The 23807-nt window shown below is 39.6% G+C and overlaps 1 protein-coding gene across 3 annotated transcripts in view; it reads right to left on the minus strand.

Annotated features, from left to right (window-relative positions):
- SUGCT (succinyl-CoA:glutarate-CoA transferase) overlaps positions 1-23807 on the minus strand; it is a 765791-nt gene that overhangs the window by 698729 nt on the left and 43255 nt on the right. The window lies entirely within an intron of this gene.

Raw genomic sequence — 23807 nt, forward strand, 5'->3', positions numbered from 1 at the left:
AAAAATGAACTATTGGGATTTCATCAAGATCAAAAGCTTTTGCACAGCAAAGGAAACAGTCAACAAAACCAAAAGAAAACTGACAGAATGGGAGAAGATATTTGCAAACGACATATCAGATAAAGGACTAATATCCAAAATCTATAAAGAACTTATCAAACTCAACACCCAAAGAACAAAGAATCCAATCAAGAAATGGGTAGAAGACATGAACAGACATTTCTACAAAGAAGACATCCGAATGGCCAACAGACACATGAAAAAGTGCTCCACATCACTTGGCATCAGGGAAATACAAATCAAAACCACAGTGAGATACCACCTCACACCACTCCAAATGGCTAAAATTAACAGGTCAGAAAATGACAGGTATTGGCAACGATGCAGCTAAAAGGGAACCCTCCTACACTGTTGGTGGGAATGCAAGCCATTCCCATTTTCCGGAGTGGTGCAGCCACTCCGGAAAACAGCATGGAGGGTCCTCAAAAAGTTGAAAATAGAGCTACCCTATGACCCAGCAATCACACTACTGGGTATTTACCCTAAAGATACAAAATGTAGGGGAATGTGCACTCGAATGTTTATAGCAGCAATGTCCACAATGGCCAAACTATGTAAAGAACCTAGATGTCCATCAACAGATGAATGGATAAGGAGATGTGGTATATATACATATATATATATATATATATATATACACACACACATACATACACACACACACACACATACACACACACACACACACACACACAATGGAATACTATGCAAACATCAAAAGAAAAAAATCTTGCCATTTGCAACGACATGGATGGAACTAGAGGGTATCCCGCCAAGCGAAATAAGTCAGTCAGAGAAAGGCAATTATCATATGGTCTCTCTGATATGAGGAATTTGAGAGGCAGGGCAGAGGGTCGTGGGGGGTAGGGAGGGAGACAATGAAACAAGATGGGATCAGGAGGGAGACAAACCATAAGAGACTCTTAATCTCATGAAACAAACTGAGGGTTGCTAGAGGGTGGGGGAGGAGAGTTAGGGTGACTGGGTTATGGACATTGGGGAGGGTATGTGCTATAGTGAGTGCTATGAAATGTGTAAGTCTGATGACTCACAGACCTGTACCCCTGGGGCAAATAATAAATTACATGTTAATAAAAAAATACTATTCTGCCTTAAAATTTGGAAGGTTTCTTTCCAGTAGATCAAGATAAATAATTGTATTATCCAAATCTTCCAAATTGTTAATGACTTTTTTGGGTCTACTTGTCCTATGAATTACTGAAAAAGATGTATTAAAATCTTCAACTCTAGGGGTGTCTAGATGGCTCGGTTGGTTAATGGTTTGTCTTCAGGGGTGCCTGGGTGGCTCAGTCGGTTAAGCCATTGCCTTCAGCTCAGGTCATGATCCCAGGGGTTCCTGGGATCAAGTCCATTGGGCTCCTTGCTCAGCAGAGAGCCTGCTTCTCTCTCTGCCTCTGCCTGCCACTCTGCCTGTTTTTACTTTCTCTCTCTCCCTCTGACAAGTAAATAAATAAATAAAACCTTAAAAAAAAAAGGGTCTGTCTTCAGACCCCGTCCCAGGATCAAGCCCCACACTGAGCCTGCGCCAGGCTCCCTGCTCAGGTTTCCCTGTCCCTCTGCCCCTCACCCTGCTTATGCTCTCTTGCTCTCATTCTCTCAAATAAATAAAATCTTAAAATAAAAATCTTCAATTGTAACTGTGAATTTATGTTTTTCCTTATAGTTTTGTCAATTCTTATGTATTATGAGGCCATATTATTTGTGGTATGTATCTTTAGAACCGCTGAACTTCTCATGAATTTATCATTACAAATCATGTGAATCATAAGATATGAATCCTTATCAGGTACCCTTTCTTTTGTTTAAAAATGCTTTCTGCTTTAAAATCTATCATTTAGTATTAACATAGCTTCACCAACTTTCTTTTAATGTTTACATGCTACATTATTTTCCAGCTTTTTGTTCTCAACTTTTCTGAATTATTTTGTCTTAGATGTGTCTCATAAGTGGAGCACCGGCAGGCTCTGTCAGTAGGGCATGTGACTCTTGATCTTAGGGTGGAGAGTTCAAGCCCCACCTTAGATGTGGAGCCTACTTTAAAAAATAAGGAAAAAAAATTTTAAGTTATGTCCCATAAGCAATATTTAGTTAAAGTGTGTGTGTGTGTGTGTGTGTGTGTGTGTGTTTTTATCTAGTCTGACAATCCTTGATATTGACTGGTAATGTTAATCTATTTATATTTAAAGGATTGTAGAGCGGCACCAGATCCAAGACAGCAGCCAACAGGAGACTGATGAAGGAGGTAGAAGAAATCCGCAAAGGTAGAATGAAAAACTTGGGTCACATCCAAGTCGATGTAGCTAATGCATTAACTTGCCAAGTACTTACTGTTTCTGACAAGTCTCCAACAATAAGGGGGCCCTTGTCATGGGAATCAACCTTCCAACAGAGCATCCATTCAAACCAGCAAACATCATTTGAAAGAAAGATCACCAGAGCAATGACGAGGGGGGCAAGTCTGCCCGGTAATTAGCGCTGAAAACTGGAAGCCAGCAACCAAAACCCACCAAGTAACCCAGTCCCTCCTAGCGCTGGTGAACGACCCCCAGCTGCAGCACCCACTGTGGGCTGGCCTCGCTGAAGAATAAGGACCGCGAAAACTTCGGTAAGAACGTTGTAGAGTCTACAAAGCAATACGGGGCGCGACTGACTCCCGCGAGTGTGCGCGGGGACCCCCCCATCACATCCGCGCACGCAGACACCCTCAAAGCAGGACTCTGGAAAACTGACGCGCACCGCCGCCTGGCGTTGGCTCCGGGCAGTTACTCACTTTCTACTCTTGTTAATCAAAAGTGGTCTAAGTAACTTGTAAAGAAAGGATTAAAAATTGAAGATGCTCTAGTTCTGTTTTCTTTGTTTTAAGAAAAAAAATCACTCCTTCAATCTACTTTAAAAGAATGGTGTTTCTTTTCTTGTCCAAATTGATCCAAATCTTCAATGTACACTCGGCCCTAAAGGTTAAAAAAAGGGCGGGGGGGCGGGTAGCTTACAGTTTCCTTTCTTCCCCGCCCCGTGCAAACTCCCACTTTCTTGCATTTGGTTTATCTTTTACCCATTAGCTTCCCCAGGCCATTCTCTGGCTCCTCCACTCCTGTGTGCGCTGCCCCCTGTGGGAGACGTGCAAATTGTCCTTAATTCCTTCAAAACACAGATCAGATTGTATCACTCCTCTGCTCAAAAATTCCCCATGCGCTTGGCATCTCAGAGTAAAAGCCAAAGTCCTTAAAGGTGCCCACAAGGCCGCATGGGATCCAATCCCCAACCCCCTCTCTAACCTAAACTTCATTAATTGTGCACTCACTTACTCGGATCCAGCCACATTACCTGCTCAAGTTTCCTTGAACCTGCTTAGAATGTTCTTTTTCGAGATATGAGTTTATATACGCATTCTTTCATTCATTTAGGCCATTGCTCCAATGCCACCCCCCCATCTATGGGGCCTCACCTAATCCCCTTTTCCCCATGATGGTTTTCAAAGATGACTTGAGTTTTTTTAACTTATCATAACAGTTAAGAAACCTAGATACCTGAATGACTGCCCCCACTGACACAACTTAAGCTGTGACATCAGAAAAAAATTAACTTCTAGTGTATAAAGTCATTGAGAATTTGGAGTTATTGTAGCAATATTCTATTTTAAAAAGTTGAGGTAATTTATTAGTGTTAAGGATTGAGTCTTGGCACCAGACTTGTGATTTTGGACAAGACTCTAGGCCCCAGCTTCATCACTGAAATAAAAATAATTAGTACACCACATTAATTTTTATGAAGACCAAATGAGGTAATGCATGTAAAGCTTTGACCACATAGTAAGATTCAATAAATAGAAGCTATTATTAGTTAAGGTAGGATTCTTGAAATCAAGGAAGTACATGTGTGATGGTTAATTTACGTATCCATTTGACTGTGCGAAGGGATGCCCAGCTAGTCAGTAAAACATTATTTCTGGGTGTGTCTGTGAGGGTGTCTCAGAAGAGAAGAGCGTTTGAATCAGTGGTCTGAGTGAGTAAAGATTACCCTCTCCAATGTGAATTAGCATCATCCAATCTGCTGAGAGCCTGACTAGAACAAAAAGGTGGAGGAAAGGCAAATGTTCTCTCTCTCTCTCTCTCACTCTGCTTGAGCTAAACCGTCTGTCTTTTCCTGCCCTCAGATATCGGGAGTGCTGGTTCTCAGACTTCTTCAGACCAGGATTTACCCCATGGCCCCTCCCCACCCCATACTGAGGCCTTCGGGTTTGGACTGAATCACACCACTGGCTTTCCTGGCTCTCCACTTTCAGAGGGTGGATCCTGGGACTCCTCAGCCTCCATAACGTCAGGAGTCAATTCCTATAATAAATCTCCTCACATATACCGGTATCGATAGATATAGATATCCTATTGATTCTATGTCTCTGGAGAACCCTGACTTATACAACATGTAAACTGGCATTTGACAGCAAATATATCTGCTGAGTTGAGAATACAGAACTGGGGACAACCCAGGAGTATGGTACTTAAGGAAATAAGGGAAAATATGAATAAGTACTTGCCTTGAATTTGATGAGGACATATTTAGGGATGGGAAAGGATTTTCAGCAGAAAGTTGGGCAGTAACAATTTAAAGGTCATTCAGTCAGCAAAGTCATCTGCCTTTCTATATAGCAAAATGAAAGGCTGACTTTAAAAAGGTATATACAGTTCAATTGTTGCATTATCCAGTCTCTAAAATTTTATATAATATTGGCACATTTTTTTGCATTTCAGGAAACGCATGTATTATCAAAGCCTTCTCAACACTTTCTGCCCTCGAAACAACCATCTAAACTCTCATCCCTCCCTTAACCTAAAAACTCTTGAAAAATTGACAGCTTGTTATTTTATCACCTCTTATTCCCTCCTAAACACCCTTATAATTTGGCTTCTTCTCCCAGAAGTCTAGTGAATTGTTCTTGCAGGATTAACAATAACTTCAATTGTTTAATTTAGACTCTTAATTGTTTAATGGTTTTTTCCCAGTCCATATCCTATTTGGATCAATAGTGAACCCAATGAACATCTGTTTGAATTATTTCTTTTTTTTTAAGATTTTATTTATTTATTTGACAGAGAGAGAGAGAGCACAAGCAAGGGGAGCAGCAGGCAGGAGAAGCAGACTCCCCACTGAGCAGAGAGCCCAAAGTGGGGCTTCATCCCAGGACCCTGGGATCATGACCTGAGCCAAAGGCAGACGATATATTTTTTTTAAAGATTTTATTTATTCATTTGACAGACAGATCACAAGTAGGCAGAGAGACAGGCAGAGAGAGAGGCGGAAGCAGGCTCCCTGCTGAACAGAGAGCTTGATGCGGGGCTCGATCCCAGGGCCCTGAGATCATGACCTGAGCTGAAGGAAAGAGGCTTAACCCACTGAGCCACCCAGGCACCCCAAGGCAGACATTATTTATTTTAGAAAGAGAAAGAGAGAGCATGAGTTGGGGGTGGAGGAGTGCAGAGGGAGAAGATTGATGCTGAGCATGGGACTTGATCCCATAACTCTGATATGACCTGAGCCAAAATCAAGAGTCACATGTTTAACTGAGTGAGCCACCCAGGCACCTGTTTGAATTACTTCTGCATTACAGATATCGTGCTAGTATTGGGAGTGCAAACGAAAAAAGACATAGTAGTGCTATCAAGGTGATCACAGACTTATACTTGAAGGGAGAAGGAAGTCAGCTAAAGAATTACATTATACTGCGGAGCTTGGGTGGCTCAGTTGGTAGGGCATCTGCCTCTGCCTCAGGTCATGATCCCAGAGTCCTGGGATTGAGCCCCACATCGGGTTCCCTGCTCAACGGGGAGCCTGCTTCCTCCCTCTCCCTCCCTCTGTTGCTTCCCCTACTTGTGCTTTCTCCCTCTCTCTCTGCCAAATAAATAAATAAAATCTTTAAAAAATTCAAGAGTTACATGATATTGCGTGGCATGGAGCAGATACAACACTTATTTTGCTGAATGAATGAATGAATGAATGGGTGGACGCATGCATGCCTGCATGTTTAGAATGAATAAATACAATCTAATAAATGTTAAATTCAAAAGACTATAAAAAGGGCTATGAATTTACAAGTCAAAAATGTCCTCTGCATAGTATCTGACCCTGATCATTTTATCTTCCCCTTGAAATTCTCTCTTCCCATGCCCCCTAATATTGAACTTATTTTCATTTCTCATTTCTCCCAGATCCCAGAATGGCTCAAGCTAGGCAATTTGAAATCATTTCAATTCCCTTCTTTCTCCTTTCTTTTGGTCACTCAGTGCATGTGCTAAATCCTTCCCTGATCCACCCTCTCCACTCTACCCACTGCTTCTGTTTTCTCCCATTATTTTACTGTAATTCGTGAACTGTTATCAGGATATGCTCTGGTTAAATGCAATTCTCTACTTGCACTTAATTATCCTCCTAAAATGGATTTGACCAGGGCATTTCCCTGCTTAAAATCTCTGATGATTTCCTATTAATAAGAGGATAGAGACTGAGCTTAAAATCTGGCATAGGAAGTCCTCTGTGGCCTCAATTTACTTTTCAAGCTTCATCTTCCACCTCACGCTCTATCCACCCAGGCCTCTGCACTGCCCTTTGAACACGCCTTGTCAGTTGTGTCTCAGTTCCTCTGTCGAACTGTCTAAAATGTCTTCTACCTCCATTCCCTGCCTAGGGAAGAAAAAAAAAAATCATATTTCAAAAGTCAACTTAATGATGACCTCCTGTGCTAAGACTTCCCTAGCACCCCACAACCACCACGGCATTAGTCAGCCCCTAATCTGACCTTCACAGCACTTCTATCCATTCCTTAAATGGATCTGTAACGACTGGGTTCCATATGAACTATCTCCTTCCCCAGGGGCTGCTGGCTGCCCCTGTGTCTTACTAAACTTTATGCTCCTGGTACCTATCAAAGTACCTGTAGAGGCCACTTTTGCGCAAACAGGCTTGAGCGATGGAATGTAGAAAGGGCCCACAGTGACCACCTGGCTGAACACAGGCAGACCCATAAGACGACCCACCTCAAAATATCCATAGGCCCTGAGTACCCAGTGGTCTACCCTCAACTAGGCACAGTTCCCAAAAAGGGGAAGATTCCATATGTCACCATACTCCCTCATCTTCCGCCTTTAAAAACAGCCCCACGCACTGCCTCGCGGCAGACAGTGTCTCTCCTCTCCTAAGTTGCCCACTGCTCCCCTTGCACTGTATTTCTATAAACTTCTATCTCCTTTGTTCTCCCTCCAGTGAACCCTTTCACTGCCATGCCACCAGCTTCCACCCGATCGTTGCCCCATTTTGGGGGGCCCCCATCCGATCGAGACACCCCATTTATTCACCACAGTATCTGCATCAATACATATTTCTTGAATGGATCGCTATTCCGTCACGTCAGTAGAGGTCCCACAAATTCTTTTTTTTTTCTTAACATTTGTATTCTTTTTAATTTGGGCTCATATAACAAAGTAAAAATAACCACATCTTAATACAGTATACGGTGAAGTGAGTTTAGAAAGCAGCACTGATCCACAGAATCTGGGAAATGTTAGCATGTGATGATTAGTACAGTTAGTTCAGCCTCTGCCCTGAGACATGGTAGGAGGAGAGCAGCTTCGAGTCAGTTTTGAGCATCACTGTCCACATGCCAGAGCAGAGGGTATGGGGAAGGCAAATGTCTGGAAGACTGTGGAGGAGCGGGAGTAGAAGACGCAGGTCTCAGAGTAACATTGCATGTGAAGATTGTATCACTTTTACGGATTCCATTTGCACTTTTATTGAATCCTTATAATACCATTGCTGGGGGAGGCACCAGCATCAATGCTCCTGTATTACAGCCAGAAAACAGAAATTAAAAGAGATTAAAAACTTGACAGAAGTTATACAACCATAACGGTAGAACTAGGAATTCACCCCAGGTCCCCCAACTCCTGAGCATTTGTTCTCCATTACGTAGTCTCATGAAAAAGAGTTCCAAGTATGACTAGTATTATACCCCCTATAAAATTCATGTAATATAACCTGAAACATATTTAATGACTTAATCTTTAATATCTCCATAACAATTTACAAATCTGAAGGAACGTTCACAAATTACATCTCAGACTCCACTAGAAGTTTATGAAGTAAGCAGGCAGATTTACCTCCATTTTAGAGGTGAGAAGACTTAAGATCAGAACAACGTAATGACTTCCCCAAGGTCAGAAGACACTCTCATACAAGTCTCATAAATCCTCATTGAGGGGTGCCTGGATGGCTCAGTGGGTTAAAGCCTCTGCCTTCGGTTCAGGTCATGGTCCCAGGGTCTTGGGATTGAGCCCCGCATCGGGCTCTCTGCTCATGGGGGAGCCTGCTTCCTCCTCTCTCTCTGCCTGCCTCTCTGCCTACTTGTGATCTCTGTCTGTCAAATAAATAAATAAAATCTTTAAAAAAATAAAATAAATAAAATAAAAATAAATCCTCGTTGAGAGCTTTTTTGGATGACACTGCCTGGTGTCTTTTATAATTGATAAGCAATTAATATAATTACAAGATCTGCCTATATGTAAATTATGCCAATTATGTACTATTTTATGTGATAATACATAATAGATATTTAGCACAGCACCTAGCACATAATAAATACTCAATAAATCTTAGATATTATTTTATATAGCCAAGCCAAATGTAATTATTTTCCTGATTTCGTTTATTACATCTGTAATCACTTTTGTTATGGAGAATTATTTTCATTCTTGGGAATGTAGGCACAGGACTTAGATTCCCAGATTTAACATCATAATGCACTTTCTACCTTAAAGACCCTCAGAGTTTTGACTGAAAAGGGAGCAAAAGGGAATGAATAAATAAAAGGAAAAGGGTGGGTTTTTCCTCTCCATCCTGTGGTGTCATCCTGCCATCCAGGACATGAATACCAAATACTCTAGATCTGGGGCCTGCAAATTCTGCCAAGCACCAGAGAGTAAATATTTTAGGCTTTGTGAGTTGGGGTGGGAGGATGTTCTCTGATGAACTAGTCAACTCTGCTGTTGCAACACAAAAATAGCCGTAGATAATATATAAACACATGGGCATGGTTGTGTGCCTATAAAACTTTATGTTCAAAAATGACAGGCCCCTCCTCTTGTAACTGAACTGGGGAACTGCAAAGAATCCAGTGAAATGCTGGGAGTGCAGTGGCAGGCGGAATAAGAGGGAAACATATTCCAAAAGTTGCCTCTCCACACCTACGTCTCACAATGTGAGATTCCTCCTGTGACTTATGCCTCTTTCCCACCCCCTATTTTTCACCTGAGAAGTATCTGGGCCACACGGTTAGTGATTCTATGCCTCTCACATAACATAACTCACGACAGTCAAAAAGACAGACCAAACAGCTTACGTCCATAATCCCCAGGGCCTCCGGGTGTCCTAAGAAACAGTTCAAGTCCAAAGGGCAGATAAGACTGGAAATGATGGAGGAATAGAGGACACAGGCATACAGTATTCCGTTCAAAGAAGGAAAGACCCACAGAATCACTGAGGATAAACACTGAAGACTTTCGCTGATAAATGATCCTGAGCACCTTCAACCAAACACCGGCAGGTAAAAGATCTAAATGAGGGTTATCTGTGTGGACAGGATGTACAGCTTAGGAGAATCACTGCACCCATATGGCTGGGTTAGAAACAGAACTGAGAGTACATAAGACCCAAGTAAATGAGACACCACCATACAAGAAGAGTAGAAGACTCAAAATAAAAGGATAGTAAAGAGAAGACATAAAATTCTGGGTGTATCTAACTGAGATAAAGGCAGATCCCCCACTATCATTTTGGCTTTCCTTGGAGAGCTGTGAGAAATAAGATTGAAATTTCTGGCTGGAGTAGCAGAAATGTATCCTCCTAGAAATATTTGGGACTGGGTGCCTGGGTGGCTAAGTGGGTTAAGTCTCTGCCTTTGGCTCAGGTCATGATCTCAGGGTCCTGGGATCGAGCCCCGCATCGGGCTCTTTGCTTGGCAGGGAGCCTGCTTCCTCCTCTCTCTCTGCCTACTTATGATCTCTGTCTGTCAAATAAATAAATAAAATCTTTTTTAAAATAAATAAATAAATAAATATTTGGGACCATAAAATTTCATTTGTCAGATTGACACTTAAGCATTTCTATCTTTCTTTTGAAGTTAAGGCCAGCAATTCTGATCAATTATAATGCATGATTGTAACTATTTATCCTAGCAGGCAATTCTTCTCTCCAGAAAGTATTCATTTAAATGAATAAATATTTGCCTCAACGCTTTGAGTATTTCCTAGACAAGGTTAGGAATGATAAATTATTTACAACAGAATGATAAATATAGGGTGAATAGCAGTAAGAATCTAAAGGCATAGAAGTACTATTATGGAATAGGATTTTGACCCCCAAAAATGGAATGTTGATCAGTATTTAGTATTAAGCTAATGTACAAGTATATTCTAATATATACGCTAATCCCATCAGATGGAAAAGAAACAAAAAATAAAAATCCTTGAAATAAAGGGTTTTTCATTTACACCCAGAAGAATCAGTTTATTCCTGAACAAAGGTGCGTTTTATACTTAGTCATCAAGTACTTATATCTGCATATCACTATTCCAGATACAGCAAGACATTTTCCTGTGGCTGTGACATAATAATTATAATTTTTCTCATAGTCTACCTTGTAGCTTAAACTATTTTTTTACTTAAATGTTTTCTTTTATTCTATTTTTTCATGCTAATTTTTACGTTTTCAATGGTGATAAAGCATACACAACATAAAATTCACCATTTTAACCAGGTTCAAGCGTACAGTGTGGGAGCGTTGATGTTGTGCAACCATTACCACCGACCGTTTCCTAAACTTTTCATCTTCCCAAACTGAACTTTTGCACTTCCCCACTGTCCCCTCCCCCTAAGCCCCCGGAATGACCTTTCTACTTCCTCTCTCTATGAATCGGGATGCTGTAAACAGGATCGTAAGTATTTGTCCTTTTGTGTCAAGCTTATTTCACGTATCATAACATCTTCAGGGTTCATCCACATTGTGACACGTGTCAGAATTTCCTTTCCTTTTAAGCTGAATACTATCCCATTGTATGCATATGCCACAGTTTTTTCATCCATCCATGCATTTGTTAATGGACACTTGAGTTGCTTCGAACTCCCGGCCATTCTGAATAATGCTGCTTCGATGAACATACATGTGCAAATACCTGTTCAAGTCTCTGGTTTCCATTCTTTTGCATTTATACTCAGAAGTCGAATTGCTGGCTCATGTGGTAATTCTGTTCAAATCTTTGAGGGACCTCTATCATGGGTTACATATCCCACCAAAAGTGCAGAAGGGTTCCAATTTCCCTATAACCTCCCCAACACTTAATTTTGTGTAGCCACCCTAATAGGTATGAGGTGGTATCTCATTTTGGTCTTTATTTGAACTTCCCTAACAATTAATACTGTCGAGCATCTTCTCATGTGCTCGTTGGCATTTGTATATCCTCCTTGGAGAAATGTCTATTCAGGTCCTTTGCCCATTTTTTAATTGGCATGTTTGTTAGACTAGTTTTTCTTATACCAAATATGTTTGCCAAATTTTTTAACGCTGGTATTTTTTCACTTGATAAACTTTTGTGGGTTTTACATTCTTTACAAAACAGAATCACTGATTCCACAATCTGATAGTTTATCAACATCTCTGATCTTTCAGGATTGCGTGACTATGACTTAACTCCACATACTTTTAAGCTCTGTGATGAAAAATACTGTAGTTCAAGTAAAGGACTGAAAGTTGTAGGATTGCACTAATGCTGGCTTGGAAGACCATCGACAGAATGGAAAAAGTATTATTAGCACTCATGAAATAAATGCTATCTAAATTTTATCTAACATTTATTTTTTACATCCTTTTAAGTATAACATTTCTTCTTATCTAGCATTACTTCTTTAAATTTATGGATTTATTTCCCAGGCCTAATACCATAAAGGGAAACAATTCAGTTTGATGACAGTGTTTTGGGATGAGGGCTAAGTCTTGACATGTGTTATCTGGCACGATCCATAAATCATCTGATTTGTGAAGATTCTGAAAAAATTACTACTTTAACATGAACTAATGTTGTCATCTTTTTCCCTCCTGCTGGTCTCGAGTTCCCAAGGAGTTCTTTAAATTGGGAACTATCATCCATATATTAGAAATCAGAGACCAAAGGTGAAACCAACTGACTCTAGATTTATACCATATTGCTAGGCCGAGCCGATCTCTTAGCTTCTGGAATTTCAAAGCATTCAGAAAACAGCTCAACCTCCTTCTCAAGTCTTGAGCTCCTCTTTTATTGATCAATAGTATACGAAAAATAAAAGTAACTGGGGACTGAAGTAGGTCAAACATACATTCATGTATAAAATTGTGTGATGAAATAGTACTCAGTGCATATCCATAAATACAGAACGCTTTTAAGCAGAACTCTTTTAAGAAGAGCAATTTCGTCTCTTTTAACGTAATGGGAAGTCATTTTGTTCATGTTCCAGTCCAGTAGATTCCCTTAATTTCACAGTTTCATGAAGAGTTCCCAAGGGAAACTATCACAATGTTCCTTATATCCAGTAACAACTCCGTATCAGCCTTAAAGCAGTATTTGCTAATGGGAAAAGATCTTTATTTAGAAATTGTGTATATGGAAAAACTTGACCTTTACACTTGTGTTTAAATATTTGAGAATGCATATGAAATCAGTCAAGACACTTTATCATCAAATATTATCCTTTCATACTTAAAAAATTTTAAGACTGATATCTCAGGTTTGTCAAAATTTGAGTTAAAGAACGTTCAAATGGAACTCCCTTGTCTCTGTTCATCTGAGGCGTCAAACCCAAAAAGAATGCCAGAAGTGCCAGAACAGCAGTGTGGATGACGCTAAAATATCATGAAACCAGTTTTGCTGCCCTTAGCTTACCATCCATTTGAAGGTATGCAAGAAAAGGTAGGGAGCCAAATAAGACCCTTAGCAAGGGCTTCCTTAGAAAGAGTTGTCAGCATGCTGTGCATTTCACCCTGCCATAGGGGAGGGGCAAATTGCTTCCCCCTTACTTCAAGCCGGTTGAAGGAGACTTCCAAAAAAAAAAAAAAAAAAAGCATCTGTGATCTTGGCCTGTGTTCTGAGAACTTGAAATTACCTAAGGACTTGACTTGTTGCCTAAAAACATACCAGAAGCAAGATGTTATGGTTTCATCGGTTAAATGCAGCAAAAGTAACAGGTTTGGAAATAAATTGCACTACCCCCAATGATAGAAATGGATGGTATGCCCTATGAGCCAAGTGGCCCATCAGAAGAGCAGAACTAGCTTGTTTAAAAGGAATTCTACCCATAAGGTTAAGCAGAAACTTTATTCTGATGGCAAAGGAACATGTGTGTACACATAGTCTGTGTAGAGAGGCTGTGTACAGAGGACCACAAAGAGACAAGGGCTGAAGGGGAAGAACTACAGTCCGAGGTCTCAGGATCCTACAAAGCTCCCCACAAGACAAAGAACCACCAGCTGAGTTTCAGGTATACAGAAGTCTCCAATGCAAGGCTCCAACTACACCCGTCAATCAAAGGCTTTTGTGTAGTACCCTAATGGGATACTCACTTCCCTTTCCCTAAGAGAGCCTGACTCTGAAGGAATTACACACAGCAGCTAACAACAGCGAAGAGAAGAATCATGGAAGAATGAAGAAACTATCACCTTCCAACACACACATACTCTTTCCCTCCCTCTCTCTCTCTCTCTGTCTCCTCTCTCTCCCCTTCCACCTCTCTCTTTCTCTCCCCAGGTTTCCAAAAAGGCAGGCCCAAGTTGGGGAAAGGGAAAAGTCATAAACTGCACAAGAGTCTGAAGTTATGGTTTTGGATTGGGCTGGACTTTTTAATACTTTAAATGAAACAACCAGGAAAAAAACATAGGACTTGTCTGGGATTTCATTCATGAAAAATGAAAATGAGTCAAGGATACAGGTTGCAGAGGTAGGGTGGGAGAGAATAAAGTTTCTGCATCTACTCCACCGAGTCCAACGCGTACAACACATCTGTTATATGTGTAAGGGTAAAAAGAAGTATTTAAAGATAAAGAGGTTATTCCCTTTGGGGATAAAATAAAGGCATAAAGTCACTTTCTGGAGTCAGTCCATGTCTACAGACAAAATATAATCTCAGTCCCTAGCTTTATGGGCTGTGTTTTGAAATCTTGTATTTATGTGTTAAGTTTCCCTTCCCCAGCAGAGATGGTGTCATTATTTGTTTAAATAATGAGTTTGGTATGAAATGGTAAATATGTCAAACCACACTTTTGCTGGGGATCACTGACTATAAAGTTGGACAGATGGCCACAATACTCTGAATTTCTGGAGGAAAAAAAAACATTTCCAGAGAGAACAGGGTGCAACCAAGACATTCATAATTCAGACCAGTAGTTTCCAATTATTTTGACTATAAGGATCCCTTGCAGTGTCATATCCATACTGATTATTTATTCAGTCTAGAAATGATGTTTACTGCCATGTGAATGTCATGTGACCTAAACTGGACTACAATTTTCAGAGGTTAAAAAAAAAAACTTGCCCATTGTTATCCCATATACCTTAATTCTTTCTCTTCTTTCCTTTCTTCCCTTCTTTCTTCCAACCTTCTCTCCCCGCCTTTCCTTCCTTCCTTCCTTTTCTCCCCTTCAACATGTTTATGGGTTTACAGTGCAGGCAGACGTCTAGTTATTCTTTTTTGTTGTTGTTGTTGTTAAGATTTTATTTATTTATTTGACAGAGATCACAAGTAGGCAGAGAGGCAGGCGGGGGGGGGGGCAGGATGGGGAAGCAGGCTCCCTGATGAGCACAGAGCCTGATGCAGAGCTTGATCCCAGGACCCTGAGATCATGACCTGAACTGAAGGCAGAGGCTTAACCCAGCGAGCCACCCAGGCGCCCCAGTAATTCTTCTTTAAGAGATGAGGTTATGTGGTGAATATGCAGAAAATGACGAGAATAGATATACACACACACAGACCAGCTCACTCCCTAAGAATCCAAGTGCAGCAATGTTCTGTTTTGTGTTGTCGTTGCCATGATATGAATGTTGGATGCAGTCACTGGATGGTTTGCCATAGCCATTTGGGCTCACCGTTCTCTGCTACTGATGCTGAAACACTATGGAGGCATGGGGATTTCTTCAGTAATCTAAGGAAATTTTATCTTAATCACTACTCTCTGGAATATGAACCTTCTTTCAATGTCCAGTGGTTTCTTTTTTTCATTTTTTAGGCAGCTTTATGAAAATATCATTTATACAGCATTAAATACATCCATTGAAAGTCCATAAATCAACATAAAGTTTTACAAACATCACCACAATCTAAAAACTTTCCTCATGCTTCTTTGCAGTTGATCCCCCAAGCCCATCTCCAGCCTTAGGCAACCACTGATCTGCTTTCCAGCTTATAAGTTTGTCTTTTCTTAGACATTTCATATAAATGGAATCAGACAATACCTAGACTTTTGCATCTGGACTGTTTCATATAGTTTGATGTTTCTGAGGTTCATCCATCTGTAGTATGAAGCAGGACCACACTCCCTTTGATGGCCAAGTAGGTCATGCTCTTGCCATCAAATGTCTAAAGTCACTGCCAAAGCCAAAGGTCATGCAGCTTTTCTCCTATGTCCTTCTTTTGTGCGCTAATATGCTTAGCATAGATTTTGAAAGTTGACTCGGTCTAAAACTCCTGGGATGAATCCCACTTGATTGTGATGTATTATGATTTTATATACTGCTGGATTCAATTTGTCCCTATTTTGTTGAGAATTTTTACTTCCATGTTCATGAGAGATATTGGTCATTGGTTTTCTTTTACTGGAATGTCTTTAGTTTGGAATCAGGGCGCTGCTGGCCTCATAAAGTGAATTTGGAAGGATTCCCTCCTTTTCTCTTTTCTGGAAGAGATTGTGTAGAATTGATAGTATTTCTTTCTCAATGTTTGGTAAGATTCACCAGTGAAACCATCTGGGCCTGAAGTTCTTTCCAAAGAGTTTTCAACTAAAAATGTAATTTCTCTAATAGGTATAGCACAATTCACATTACTCTTGAGTAAGTGTTGGTACATTGTGTCTTCTAAGGATTTATTCTATTCTATTTCACCTCAGTTTTTGAATTCACAGGCATGGAGTTATTTGCAATACTCTATTGATATCCTTTTAATGTCTTTATTGTCAGAAGTGATGACCCTTCATTCATTCCTGATATGGGTTAACTTTGTATCTTTGTATCTTTTTATCTTGGTCAGCATGACTAGAAGTTTGCTAGTTTTTTGTTTTTTGTTTTTAGCATAGTTGACACACATTACATTAGTTTCAGCTATACAATGTAAGTAATTCAACTCTCTATACATTGTTACGCTCACAAATGTAGCTACATTCTATCACTATGTAATACTATTACATTATTGATTATATTCCCTGTGCGGTGCCTCTTATTCTCATGACTTATTCATTCCATAACTGGAAGCCAGTACTTCCCACTTGCCCTCACCTATTTGGCCCACCCCCTCACCACCCCTGGCAACTATCAGTTTGTTCTCTGTATTTCTAGGTCTGATTCTGCTTTTTGTTTATTTATTCATTTGTTTTGTTTCTTAGCTTCCACATATGAGTGAAATCAAATGGCATTTGTCTTTCTCTGACTTATTTCACTTAGCATAATGCTCTAGGTCCATTCCATATCACAAATGCCAGACCTCATCCTTTTTTATACTGCATAATTCCATGTCCAATGTTATTAATGAAAGTCCTTCAGCAGGTTAGTCAGTATTTGACTCCTACCTATTTTAAAGATTAATTTTAATGTAATTTGGATCATATCCCTCTACGGCTCAAATCCTTCCCTGTATGCCATAGCATTTTCACCCTTACACAGTGTCTTCTCAAGCATTCTGATTATTTTTGGTATTTCAGGCATATTGGCTTTCTCATAGGCTTTTAAAGGAATTTAGAACCTTCCTACCTCAAGACCTTTGCACATGATGTTCCTGCTGCCTGAAATGCTCCTCCTTTTGATCTTCAAATGGCTGGTTCCTTCTCTTGTTTTAGGTCTTTAAATGATAACTCCCCAGAAAGGCCTTTTTTGACACTATGCATCCCCTCCTCTATGAATCTCTGTCATAGAACTAACACAATTTATTAGTACTTGCCGTACGATTTTTTTAACTTCTTTATAAAATGTCTCTAACACTAGGCTATAAGCTCCTAAAGGCAGAAATCATGTCTGCATTGCTCATCCCGTACACTCAATGAGCCGGGAAATACAGAAGCTCATGAAATATGCGTTGGAGTGGGAGCAGGGAGACAGAGAAAGGGAAGGAGGGAGGGTGAGAGGGAATTATTTGGGTATTTCTGGATCTTTTGCTATGCTGAACATAAAAAGATACATAGAATAATATAACAAATATGCATGTGTATTTGGCAAACATAGTTGAAGTCCCATGTATGTCCCTACCCTGTCCCATATTCCTCCCTCCCCACTCCCCAGGGGTAATCATTCTCTTAAATTTAGTATTTTTCATCACCATGTATGTCTTTATATTTTAACCACACTTAAGTGAATTACTAGAAAACATATACAATTTTTATTATCTTAACTCTACATCAACAGTATCATCCTGCGTATCACCATTTGTAACTTGCTTTCTTCACTGAATTTTATGTTTGGAAAATTCATCTAACTGAATTCATGTTGTTCCAGCTTACTATTTCCATTGCTTAATGGTATCCCATTCATTATATCACACATTTAGCCATTCTCCTACTGAAATATACTTCATCTCATATTTTCACCTTTTTGCTATTACAAACAATGCTGCTATGAACATTCTTCATGTCCCCTTGTGCACATGTTTGAGACTTTCTATAGGGACATACCTAAAAGTGAAAACTGGAGACCATAGGGTAGATTTGTGTACAATCTCAAAACAGCTCACCAAATTGCTACCAACATGGATATCATTTTCCAACCTGGGTATCCGTCCTCCAGCAACGTTCACAGATTCCTTTGTTTGGTAGTGTCAGGTTTTTAAATATCTGTCAATCTCTTAGGTGTGAAGTGGAATACTATTCTTGTTTTAATTTGCATTTTTCTTTTTTTATTTAAATTTTAGTTAGTTAACATACAGTGTAATTTGCATTTTTCTAAAAACTACTGACTCTGAGTAACTTTCTAAGGCCATTCGGGTTTCCTTTTCTGGAGTTCGGCCCATTTGCCTGTTGAACTGTTTCTCTTTTCGTCTATTGGATTTAAAGAAAACTTTTAAGATATTCTGGTTATTAATCCTTTGTCAGTTATCTTCCAGGGATCTGTGACTCATCTGCTTGCTTTTTTATAGTGGCTTTTGATGCACAAAAGTTTTTCATTTTAATAAGTAGTCAAGTTAATCAGTCTCTTCCTTTGTAGTTCATACTTTTCGTATGCTGTCTACAAAATCCTTCCCTGCCCTAAGGTCATAAAGACATTGTCCTATATTGTTTTCTAAAAGTTTTAAAGTTTTACTTTTTATATTTAGGGTATAAATCAATATTATGTTACTGTATAGAATAAACTCAAGATCAATGTTATCTTTTTCCTTAAGGATAACCAATGTTCTACCATCAATTATTGCATATTCTACTCTTTAATGATCTGGAGTATAAGCCCTAAAAAAAAACATGTTTCCATATATATGCCAGCATGTTTCTGAGCTCTCTATTCTGTTCCATCGATGTATTTCTTTATCTTCATACTAATACCACACTATATTACTACTACAGGTTGTATCAGTCTTTTTATCTAACAAGGCAAATCTGCCTACCAGGTTCTCCCTTAAAACTGTCTTAGTTATTCTTTGCTCATAAGTAGAGCTCTCAGATTTTTTTCTACTTAAAACTAAAGAATGGGCCTAACTCTCTTAAAATATTCTCTCTGATAATGAGTTCTGAGGTCCCTTTTGAGGACCTATCCTCGAGCAGAATCCTATAATCTGTCCATACAAGGACAGAGATTAAGAAAATGCCATTGGGGAATTCACAAAAATCAAAAAGGTACTTTGCAAAGCCCTTTCCCAACCCAAAAAAAAAAAAAAATTATTAAAGGGCATACACAATGTTCCTACCACAAAATTAGTCTGGTCAATAATATAATGCAATGTTTATCCTTCTAGGAAAAAAGAGCAATGAAGTTAATAAGAAGGGAAAAAGGAAATATTTTTAAATGTGGTTGAAAGGATTTTTACTACTAAGTTTTTATAATTAATAACATGCTCAGAAGAAACAAAGGAAAGAGGGTACAACTTAAAATTAAAGTGCCATGGAGAATATCATTATACTAAAAGTATAAAGAGGTAGAGAATGGTCAGTTTAAAAAACAAAACTTCTTTAAAAATATAAATATGCCCTTTCAGAGATTTTCTTTACCCGCTGGTACAGAGGACACATGAGTTTTCTCAAAAAGTAATTCCTAGTGAATGATAGCTTTTTAAACACTGCCCCCTAATGTTCATACTCCAAAATGATAAGAGGACCTTGCTAACCAAAATAATCCGGTCCTTCCTCCCTTGTGATCAGTCGAGCATTTTTGTCCTGCAGACCAGACTTCACAGACTGAGGCAATCTCAACCACACAACGGTCAGAGTGCATTAAAATAAATCTCCCAGCCATTCTAAGATTACTCTCATCAGCAGTAAGGCCAACATGTGAGTGAGAACAGACTATTTGGGCTTGGACAGCACTGACAGAACAGCAATGCCACTGGGAAACATCAGGGAAGTCTAGGATCCCAATCATAACATGTGCAACTTTAGACTGATCTAATCAGTCTTATTTAAAAAAAAAAAATCAAAAACAAACACTGATTACCAAGAATACCAAACTCTACAAAAGAGATGGCCCTTACTTTATATACACACAGATTCATGACTCATAAACGACCTCTGCTTCCAAAGACTCCATTGACATTTAGACTCCCTGATGAGTAAATATGATTAACAACAAATGAAAGAGAAGACCAAGTCTATATTCTTCTCAAGTCAAGCTGTTCAGTGTCTTGTCATCACTTGACAATGTAAGTTATAACAATGTAACATACAACAATGATATACGTCTAAATATGGAAAGCACAGAGGCACTTAATATTTAGTCAAGAGGCCTGAATTGTAAAGCCGTCTGCCATGAAATAGCTGTGTGACCAGAGGTCTCTTGGACATTCCGGACCTCTTTCCTTATCAGGAAATAAAGGAGAATGAACCGTACGGGTGTTTTTCTCATGATTGTCAGGAGATGGAGATGTAGAGGATTACAGAATTATGGAAGATGCTTGTTCAGACTATAAGTGCCTCTCCCCATCACTCCCTTATTCCCCCATCGCTATCACCAAAAAGCATATCAAATCTGCACTCTCCCCATAGCTGAGAACTTCTGCATTATACAATCTATCTCCAGGGCCCTTCGACACACTAAAATGTGAACACGGGATCTGAGAGCTGGAAGAAAATGCGGAGATTCTCTAACCACAAGCCAAGACCCAGAAGAACTGCTGGCTTTAACTGTAGTTAGATATAGATGTGAAACTTTGGGAACTGCGAGGCTTCCCAAGTGGAGTAGCTTTTCTTTTTTTTTTAGATGTTATGTATTTATTTGAGGGACAGCGCAGGAGCGGGGGAAGGGGCAGAGGGAGAGAAGAAGCAGACTCCCTGCCGAGTGGGAAGCCAGCAGCCCAACGTGGGGCTCCATCCGAGGACCCTGATATCATGACCTGAGATAAAGTTAGATGCTTAACTGACTGAACCACCCAGGTGCCCCCCAAGTGGATTAGCATTTTTGTTTGGCTGGGGGATGTGATAAAATACATTATTATTCCTAATCTTTACCCCTTTTGGAATCCATGCCTTGCCATGTGACTCTGTAGATCCTGCCACAAGAGTAGAACATACTTCACCATGCATTGGTATTGGGCTTGGTCGAGTGACTTGCCTTGACCAAAGGAATGCAAGCCAATGGAATGTAGCTAATGCTTTAAACGTGCTTGTGAGGTTAGGCTCATTCTCTTGTACTCTTGCCTTTCACTATGAGGAAAACATGCCTTTGGTGGCCACTGGTCCAAGGAGTGTGAAAGATGGGTAGAGCACAGCAGGCCCCCTGCCCCCAAAACTTGGAGCCAAATCGAACCAGTCTGGATCAGCTGAACCTCAGCCAATGCAAATTCATGGGAATAAGAAATAAATATTTACCATCATTGAAGATGGTGCATTTGCAAGTTATGTAGCATTTTATGATAACAAGGTAATTTGAAGATAATATTTTACCTATTTTAGTAATTTAGACCTCCACATTTCCAATAGACTGAAATTTTAAGGAAAAACCTTTCCCTCTTTCTGACATATATAAATATTGATATACAGACACAAAGACTGAAGTGTGATTACATATCTATAAAACAGTACATTTAAGAAAGAGTCAGATTTAGTGGCAAAGAGTTATCTACTATGTGCAGACACTGGCTCTCATGTTGATTCGGTAGCGAAGTAAACAATCATCCCCTCTAAAATAGTATCGACCAAACATTGCAGTTATAGCTTAATTTACATTTAAAAAGCACCACATAATTATACTGTGAAAAGCATCATTTATACTAAAGTAATATGTCATAGTGAAAGCATTATTATATCACAATTAACCTGAATGCATAGAAACAGGAGTATTTTGGTTATTATTACTTTATGACTAATAAAGAAACATTTTTAATCCTATTGCTCCTCAACTACCCCCACCACTCCTACCCTAATTCAAGCTGCCAGTATCTCTAGCCTGGAGTAGAATAATAGCTTCACAATTGTTCTTCCACTTCTACCATTGTCCTCTACAGGCTGTAGAGGGATTCTTTTATGTAGTAGCTAAAGGGATCCTTTTATGGGGGGAGGGGTGCTTTTTTCTTTTTTCAGTGTTCCAAGATTCATTGTTTATGCACCACCCCCAGTGCTCCATGCAATATGTCCCCTCCTTAATACCCACCACCAAGCTCACCCAAGCCCCTATCCCTCTTCCCTCTAAAACCTTCAGTTTTTGTTTCTCAGGACCTTAGGAGAAGGAAAGGAAAGGTAAACTGATACTTTTAAAAATACACCAGATCACGTGGATGGAACTAAAGGGTATTATGCTAAGCAAAATAAGTCAATCAGAGAAAGACAATTATCATATGATCTCACTGATACATGGAATTTGAGAAACAAGGCAGAGGATCATGGGGGAAGAGAGGAAAAAATGAAATGAGACAAAACCAGAGAGGAAGACAAACCATAAGAGACTCTTAATCTCAGGAAACAAATTGAGGGTTGCTGGAGTGGAGGGCGGTGGGAGGGATGGGGTGGCTGGGTGATGGACGTTGGGGAAGGTATGTGCTATGGTGAGTGCTGTGAATTGTGTAAGACTGATGATTCACAGACCTGTACCCCTGAAACAAATAATACATTATATGTTAATTAATAAATAAATAGGTGAAATTTTTAAAAAATAAAAATACGTCAGATCATTATCATTCTTCTGTTCAAAATACTCCATTAACTCACAAACTTATTCAAAGTAAAAGTCAAATTCCTTGAGAGTTGCCAACAAGCTCTTCGTGATCTTGCTAACCAACATCTTCCTGTTTTTCTTCCTGTTACATTCCCCTTGTTCCCTGCTTCAGCCATCCTTGATGGTCCTCAAACATGCCCAGCATATTCCTGCCTTAGGGCCTTTGCACTTGCTGTTTCCCCTTCCTGAAGCCATCTTTGCCAATAACTGTATGATTCACTCCTTTACTTCATCCAGGTCTCTGCTCAAATGTCAATTTATCGAGGGAGACTTCTCTCTTTTTTTTTTTTTTTACATTTTATTTATTCATTTGAGAGAGAGAGAGTAAAAGCATGAGTGGGGGTGGGGGGACGGGGAGGAGAGGCAGAGGGAGAGAGAAAAGCAGGCTCCCTCCTGAGCATGGAGCTCACCGTGGGGCTCAATCCTAGGACCCCAGGATCATGACCTGAGCGAAATGCAGATGCTGAACCCACTGAACCACCCGGGCACCCCCAAGGGAGCTTTCACTTATCTCCAAGTATAAAATAGCTCCTCCTCACCCCATCCCTCTTGCCCTACTTTATTTCTCTTTAGCCCTTATCATTAATGGGCTCAATTACAAAAAAATTAAAAACTTAAAGAATATGTTTATTTATTTACTATCTATCTCCTTAACCTATAATATAAGGCAAACCTCCATGTATTATCCATTGCCACATCCCAGAACCTTAGAATACTGCCTGGCAAATCACACGCCTGCAGTAAATATTTGGTAGATGAATGAAGACTGAAAATACTATAATTTTTTCTGATAAAACTATTAATGTAACTAAGAATTTTCACAGCCACTTTTCTATATTACCTCCCTAATTAACAGCTAAGTGCTTAAAAATAGATTAAACTAACTAAAATAATAACGTTTTTTCCTTGGACCTAACACGTACACACATACAAACACCCACAACATTCCCCAGATAAACAATCTGGAAGACTTGACCGAATTCTTTTCCTTCACCTGGCTTAACACCTTTGAATAAATTAAGGGGATATGTTGATTTCCTGTGCTACCCTAAAGCCAATTAATATTTCACCTACAATTCTATGTATGAATTAATGACAGTATTTTGTAAA

Source organism: Martes martes (genome assembly GCF_963455335.1).
Source record: "Martes martes genome assembly, chromosome: 11".
Taxonomy (NCBI): Eukaryota; Metazoa; Chordata; class Mammalia; order Carnivora; family Mustelidae; genus Martes; species Martes martes.